General features: G+C 30.3%; 1 long non-coding RNA gene across 1 annotated transcript; it reads left to right on the top strand.

Moving 5' to 3' along the window:
• Positions 1-212: 212 nt before the first annotated feature.
• LOC127149035 (uncharacterized) lies at positions 213-3,909 on the top strand. The gene is made up of 3 exons (XR_007820244.1): positions 213-335; positions 423-528; positions 3,741-3,909. It is a non-coding gene; the product is annotated as an uncharacterized LOC127149035 (long non-coding RNA).
• Positions 3,910-8,686: the final 4,777 nt, after the last annotated feature.

The following is an 8,686-nucleotide window of genomic DNA, read 5'->3' as shown; positions in this document are numbered from 1 at the left end:
TTTCCTAATTTAAATTGCCCAAAATTAAGGTTGAAACCAATTCAACCTTTAATGGAAAAATTCCACAAAATAACTCTTCCAATATTCTCCAATAATCATTCAACAAACACCCTAATTATATCCAAAATAATTTATATTTAATCTAACTTTAATAAGTGATGGGAAAAATTCCACATATTAAATAGAGGTGTTTGAAAACCCCAGTAATCCGACCAATCCAAACCATAAGGGTTGGGTTGAGTTAGAGAATTGAAAAATGCCACATTTTTTGCACTCAACCCATTTTTGCAATCCGTTCACAAGTTCGCAGATCTCACTCTGTTCCCTTCAATCTGGTAAGCCTATTTTACTTTTGTTATTTTACTTTTATCTTTAGCATAAATTAAATCAAGTCTCATTCTAAGTCTCTTAACACTTTGCAGTCTCTCAGGTTCAATAACATACTGCCTGAATATTTAGGTTTCTTTAAAACTTATCACGACAGACACGTTGTTTGGTACAACACAATCACCATTATCTAAGTTTATGGTAAGTTAAGTATTTTGATAGTTAACCTTTTTTGTGTTTAATAATTTGATGCATTGTTTGAAATCTGAATTTTAGTGTCATATGTTATTAGATTATTATATGTTGTGAATTGTTATTAGATTTATATACGTTGTGAATCTGAATTTTAGTGTTATATGTTATTAGATTTGTATATATTGTGAATTAGGTATGTATATGTTTAATTGATGTATGTTGGTGTTGGAAGTTTAATTGGTGTATGTTGGTGTTGAAAGTTTAATTGGTGTATGTTGGTGTTAGAAGTTTAATAGGTGTATGTTAGTGTTAGAAATTTAATTAAATGTTGGTGTATAAACTTTAGTTAAATGTTGGTGTTGGAAGTTTATATTAGAAGTTAAGTAGATATTGATTTCCTTTATTTTATAGATGGATAGCAGTAGTGAGAATGCGAGTTTGTAATAATGAAATACCTCATTCCCTTCCTCCCAATACAAGCGAAACTACAAAAACATGTACCACATCTACCTCCTAAGTCCAAAAGAAAAAAACCTAATAAATGAACTTCTTCCATGTGGGATCATTTCACAAAAATGGAAAGGAGTGTTAATGATGAAGTTAGGTGCAAGTTTATTGTGGCAAGGATTATGCATGTGATAGTAAAAGTTGTGGAACTAGCACTTTGTAGATACATTAAAGAAATCTATGAAAAAAGTAACGATACAAAGAAAAAAATAAAGGACAAACCACCTTAACTCTTGTACCTACAAATGATGGGCAACCCTACAAGAAAATGAAGGTCTCCCGATGCATAAAAGCGTCGGAGAAAATGAGTCGGGAGAGGATCTCCCGACGCTATATTTATGCGTCGAGAGATCTTCTATTTTTTTAAAAAAATACCTTCCATTATTAAATGCAAGGTCTTTTTTTTTTTTTGCAAAACCGAGAATGAGATCTAAACAAATGAATGGAAAAATTAGCAATCGACATTATTGATACATAGTTTAAACATAAAGAACAATAAAGAACATAAAGAACAATAAAAACAATAAGAAAATCCACAACCGAAGACCAGATGGTGGATGACGACTTACCGTCGGCGAGGGGCGGGGAGGGGCGAATATGAAGATCAGACGACGGAGATTAACACCGAAGACCGGATGGTGGATGGCGATGGAAATCTTTTTGCTCTTTCGAAAGTTTGAAATCTCTCTCTCTCTCTCTCTCTCTCTCTCTCTCTCTTACACACACACAAATTTCTTAGCTTCCTTTCAGATCTGAAAAATGGGTTTTAAAGGGAAACTCCTGATGTTGTTGTTCATGGCGTCGGAAGAAGTTAAATGTATTTTTAAAAGTTATAAACTTCTCTCGATGTCGTTAATTTAAAAAATTATAAACCCAAAGGCGTCGGGATCTCCCATTATTCTCGACGACTTCCCTGATGCCATGCAGGATGCGTCGGAAAAACCTATCAGACATAATTAATGTTTGAAAATTTTCGACTGATAGTTCCTGACGTGTGCATGGGACGTCAGGATAAGTTATTATGTCTGACACTATTCACATAGATGTCGAAAAAAGTTCTTTTAGCGGACGTGTAAAAAGTGGCATCGGGATAAGGCATATTTTTTCGACGTTGTTTCTTCCGAGCCTTTTTGTGCATCGGAAAAACCTTGATTTCTTGTAGTGTAAGGAGCCAATGTTAGTAATTTTGTGACTACATTATTTAGCCAACCAATATGTAGACTAGCATGTGTGCTAAAATGATAATTATGAATACTCGTCATTCATATTTGTTGCGATTGAGGGATTTAGAAACTTTTGTAGTATTGTGTGTCCTAAGTAGAGTAATAATTGCTAGACATATATATCAACTATATCTTAAAGAGAAGAAAATTTTAAAATCATTTTTACTTAAAAGCTCTCAAAGAATTTGTCTTACTATAGACACTTGGACTTCACTATAAAATGTGAACTACATGGTCATCACGACATATTTCATTGATTTTAAATGGGTTTTACATGAAGAAGATTTTGAGTTTTTGTCAAGTTGCTAAACATAAAGGGAAGACTATGGAAGGGCAATTGAAAGTTGTTTGTTAGAGTGAGGGGTTGACAAAATCTTTACGATCACTGTTGGTAATGCAAGTTCCAACGATATGGCTATTTCATATGTTAAGAGAATGCTTAAATGTTAGAAATTTATTGTTTTAAATGGAAAACTATTGCATATGAGGTGTTGTGCTCATATAATTAATCTTATCGTAAATGACAAACTGATGCATGATTCTATTTCTAGTATTTGTCTATGAGATATGTACGATCATCACCTAAGAGAATGAAAAAGTTTAAAGCATGTGTGAAACAAGAAAAAATCTAGTGTAAGGTTCTTATTTGTTTAGATGTAGCTACGAATTCTACATATTTAATGCCTGAACATACAATTAAATTTGAAAAAGCTTTCAAAATTTTAGAGAAAGAGAAGGAGGACTCAAATTTTGTTAAGTATTGTGAGGAAGATGATCATGGAAATAAGAGATTGGGGCCCCAAGGTGTGTCTTATTGGTTGACTGTAAGTGTGTTTATAAAGTTTTTTAAAGGGTTTTATGAAACCACTACAAAGATAAGTGGATATTTATATGTGACTTCTAATGTTGGTTATAAAAAGATTAATAAAATTCAATTTTTTGAACAAATTGAGCAACGACAACAACTCTATTTTCAATTTGATGACTATAAATACGAAAACAAAGTTTGATAAGTATTGAGGTTCGCTTGAGAAGATGAATAAGTTTATGTTTGTGGCTATGATGATTGATCCTCGGTACAAGTTAAAGTACTTGAATTATTGTCTTTTCAATGTTTATGAAAGTTATGTTGTTAAGGATGTAGTTGAGAGCGTGAAGATATATTTGTATCGTCTATATGATTTTTACAAATCACAACATAACTCTTCCACTCGAGGTGGTCATAACACCGATTATTTAAATAATCAAACAATGTTATTATGGAAGTGGAGAACGATGAAGTAGTTGATCCATGAATAAACTTTTGTGCTGTAAGAGAAGAAGAAAGCTCAATGGAAGTGGAAAATGACTTAACTTCTTATTTGTCTGACAATGATGTAATAGATAAAGATGAATTTGATATTATGTATTGGTGGAAAATGAATGTGTCCAAATATCTCGTTCTATCATCAATTGTTCAAGATGTTTTGACAGTTTTTATATCTACAGTGCCTTCTAAATCTGCATTTAGCATATGAGAGAATTCTTGATTCCTTCCGTAGTTCTTTCACTCCTAAAACAATCAAGACCTTCATATGTACGCAAAATTGGATTCAAGGCAGCTTGGTGTTATTAGATCTTCATCCACAACTTGAAAAGTTAGACACTTATGAGAATATTGAGACAGGTAATTGATTATTTTCTTTATTGTACATATCTAACGACTAACGTATATTATGTTAAGTATATTTTTATTTACTTTTGTATGATTTGTTTTGTAGGGAACTTGTCGTTTTCTATTGTTTTAGGCTAATGAATTGGATCTGGAGGAAGAACATATTAATTATTATTAGCGTGAGTTTTTCTAGTATAAAATAATATATTATTACTTACATTATATGCAAATCTTATATATTTATATTTTTTCAGACATTAAAAAGTGTGGTCAAGATTGCAAGAAAAACAATCACCAAAAAGCATAATCGTCGTTCCATACTTTGGATGCCAAGTTGGAAAGTTTTTTTATTGAACTTTAAACTTTTGAATGTATTTTTTAATTTTAATTGACAATTCTATTTTGTGTGATTATTAATTTTTGTATAAAATTGAATTTTTAATGTATTTTTAAACTTAAATGGACGTTTCTATTTTGTGTGATAATTAATTTTTGTATGAATTTAAACTTTTAAATGGACATTATTGTAGACTTAGAATTTGAAAAAAAATGAAAATTTAGATTGAAAGACTATAAAAATGATGAAAATTAAATTCTTATACTTATATAACCAATATAAATTTTTGAAAAAATAAAAAAAAAAACTAACCCAAATTTAAATTTTGGTCGGATTGACCGTTGAATATTGAATCAGTAGGGTTCAAATTTTGCCAATCCGGTCACATTGGGTTGGTCCATATTTTTCCTCTAACTCAGACCAACCCGACTTATGTGCAATCCTAATATTAAATGTTCCAAAATTTATCAACTAAACCTTTAAAGAAACTATTTAAATTAGATTCAAAATAAATTATTTTCGAACTAATAACAAACATTTGATAGGTTATCTAACACTCATAAATTAACCTAAACATTAGAAAAATAATTAATAAATTTACATAATAAAATTATCAATTATGTCAAACAGTTATCCAACCCTCACTTAAAGATATAGTAAAGACTTCTTACCTTAAGATGTGTAAAGTTTCTTACTACAAATAAAATCATAATTCCACCTATGCAAAACCAAAATTATATTAACAATTTTTGCCAACAAATAATTTAGTTATTTTATTTTACTAAACTTACCCAAATGGAGTTTCAAAAATCTTCTAAACCTGTTAAATGCATACAACCAAAATCAATTCCAATAACAAACTTAATTTAAAGTCTCAACAAAACTTTATTGGATATTGAAATCATACAATAAAAATTCAGAACACTCACTTGAAAAATATGAATAACTTTTTTTTCTTTCATTTTATTTTTAATTTATGCATTTCAATGCCATTTTTATAATAATCATAATTATAATTATCATTATTATTTTCTTCTCTTGATATATTACAAATATATACATAATATACATATGTGTATATATATATATAGGACATGTATAATATATACACATATATAGGACCTCTATAATATATACACAAATATATAGTACGTATATGTATATCATATATCATTCCCTTTTCTCAAACCTTTTTTAATAATTTTTCTTAAATAATGTAATTTGTAAAAATATTATAAAAAATATGGTCGTTACAAAAGAATTGTCAAAAATAGAATAACGAAGTTGTGTACTCGATACCTCGATACACGACTTCGTGAAATCGTGGATCGAGCCTATATCTTCAAGCCAGAGTCATGTATACGGTCCACGACTTCTTACTAGAGTTTTACACCTGGTTCACGACTTTTGACTAGTGTCGTGTACCAGATACATGACTTTGGTACAGATAGAAGTCTATTGTACTATATGGCAATCAACTACATCGACTGTCAATTTTGTCACGTAGCACTAGAAGAAATATAGACTTTAATGTCAGATGAAAAAAATGAAAAAAGAACATTAATGTCGGTTTTGAAAAGGCGGACCTTTAATGTCGATTTTCCAACGACATTAAAGACTAAGCTTTAATGTTCGTTTAAAACCGACATTAAAGGTCCGCCATTTTGAAAACCAAAATTAATGGTCCATTTAAATTTAAATTTTAATAATTTTATTTTGTGAAAAAATAAGACACTTTAATGTCGGTTTTCCACCGACATTAAAGGTCCATTTATTTTTTTTTAATAATTTTTTTTGTGAAAAAATAACATTGTCTCTCTCTTACTTTACTCTTTTCGCGACCGTCTCCTACGAATTCCTCCATTTCTCCAGACTCTTTTCGACCGTCTCTTTACTCTTTTTGCAACCCTTTTCTTCTCCAAACGAATCCCTCCATTTCTTCTCCGATGATGTTTTCTTCTCTGATGGTCGTTCCTTCTCCAAATAACCATCGCTGCCACCATTGAGCTTGTCGCCACAATTGTGATCGATGCCACCAATTTGCTTGCTGTCGCCACCATTGTTGTTCTGATCACCCACGTCCGCGTCTCCCTCTCACATTCACAGCAATGGTAATTTCCATCTTCTTTCAAGTGGTTGCGATTATTTCATTCTGATGAGGACTGAGTTTGAGTTTTGTTCAAAATTCAACATGAGTTATTTCAGTATTTGAGTATCTGTGGACTAAGGATTGATTATATAATTAAACCATCTATGTTAGTTCTTGGCAGAGTAGATAGTATTCTAAATTTGTAAACTTGTGTCTTGTTAGGAACTCAGAGTTTGAAAATTAAAACATAAAGGAGTTGGGGTTATGGATTCCAGAATAGAACTTGAGATATGCTAAGACCTTTGGGATTAATTATATGGTGTGAGTTGAATTATGGCCCACACAACATTTTTTTTATTTAGGTGTGATTTCAAATTTCCAATGGAATTTGTGAACCTCCGACCCACACCCATTTCATTCTTATGTTGTACTGATGTTAGAAATTTCAAATCATAAAAATTTTCTCTCTTCAATCTCCACTAATCTTATTAGCTTCCACATCATTTTTGTTGTGGTGTTAGAAATTTCAAAGAATAAAAACTTTCTATTTCTTCAATATTATCTCCTACTAATTTTATCTTCCGCACACTGTCAACATAACTGCACTATTAAACTATCTCTAGGCTTTTTTATTCTACCTAAAAGAAACTCATTTCTGCCCTAATTTTTCTTTTATTTAATTCCATTAAACTTTGGAGTGCCGAGGATGTTAAGAAGTGTAAATCTAGTTGAGATGTCTAAGTGATTTCTCTTTGTTAAAGAAAATTAAAAACGTCTTTAAGACAATAATTATTTTTATTTTTTATTATATTTAATAAGATCATGAAAAGAAATATCTCATCTTCTCCTACTTGTTTTTTTAGAAAAGAATATGAATTGGTTAGTAGGTACATCTAATTATTCTCACTAGGTATGTACATTCAAAAGCACTACAGTTTAGAACAATATGAACAATAAAGTTTAGAAACTTAGAATTTTTTCATTAAATTTTAAGTTAAACTTGGTAGTCATAACTTAATGTTAATCGATTAGTAGCTTATTTATTGTTTAATTTTGTGTATAACATATCCATTAGAGTTTTATATATGTCAAATATGTTCGTTACCTATTTGGCACAAAATCAAAAGTATAATAAATCTATAGATAACCCCTAAAATTGAGGGACTAAACTTGAAATTTTACTTAAATTACTTATACTATATTAAAAGGGGAAGAATTAGTACATTCCTTTTTTGTCCCTACATTTGTCGTAAATAAACACTTTTCTCTTCTTCTTCACATCATTGAATTGTTTGTTGATTTAATTCTTTCAGATTTTTCCTCTGTTAGAGTGTGAAGCGGTTTTTGGGGAAGTTTCTGTTTGGCTATCAAGGAAGAAAAATCTTGATTTTTCTTTGTGGTTTTCGTGTTGGTAGACAAAAGAAGTTAAATGTAAGTTTTTCTTTTGGTTTTGTGTAATGTTCATGTTTGTTATAAAGTTTTTTTTTAATGTTTTTAGGTTTTGTTTCCTAATTCATTGGATAGAATTCATTGGTTTTGTGTAGTGTTTTTTAGTGTTTTTAGGGATTTATTATCATGTGTGCATGGCAAGTGGTGGGGTGTGGTTCCATGAAGTTGTTATATATATTGTCTCGGACCTTATGCATTATATTGTATTGATCCCATAGTTGAGTTTTCATTCATATACTCTTTTTATTCCCGTACTATTCTATCCCATAGTTGAGTTTTGTAGTTGTTTGAGTGTATAATATAGAAGCTTTTGGTTTGGGTTATATACAACTTGTTAGTTTTTGGAATGTGGGTTCAATTTAAGTTTACATAATTTCGTTGTTTTCTTGATTTTTTTTTGTAGATTAAATTGCATCTTATATAATATGGGTAAGTCGTGGATGCAAAAGAATAGAACGTCATCTGAGTATGCTTATGGGGTTGATATGTTTATTAAAAATGGGTTGAAGCATTCAAAGACGTCGAATGTCATGGCCTGTCCTTGTTTAAAGTGCGTGAATGCAAAAACTTTAGATGTGAATACAATTAGAGATCACTTGTTTTTTAACGGCATCGATCAGAGTTATCAAGAATGGATTTTTCATAGTGAATCACTACCAATAAAGAGAAACAATGAAAGTGTCTTTAGTAATGTAAAAGAAGAAATTGACGAGGATGATGTTGATGACACAATTGGAATGTTTGAGGCTGCACATAATTATTTTAATGACAAGTCAGAAAATTTTGAAGAACTAGTAGATGATGCCAAGAAACCATTATATCCTAATTGTACGAATTTAACCAAAATATCTACGTTGATAAAGTTATATAATTTGAAAGCTAAATTTGGATGGAGTGATAAGAGT

This window comes from Cucumis melo, chromosome 4, assembly GCF_025177605.1.
Source record: "Cucumis melo cultivar AY chromosome 4, USDA_Cmelo_AY_1.0, whole genome shotgun sequence".
Lineage (NCBI taxonomy): Eukaryota > Viridiplantae > Streptophyta > Magnoliopsida > Cucurbitales > Cucurbitaceae > Cucumis > Cucumis melo.
This window is presented reverse-complemented; position numbering and strand designations above follow the sequence as displayed.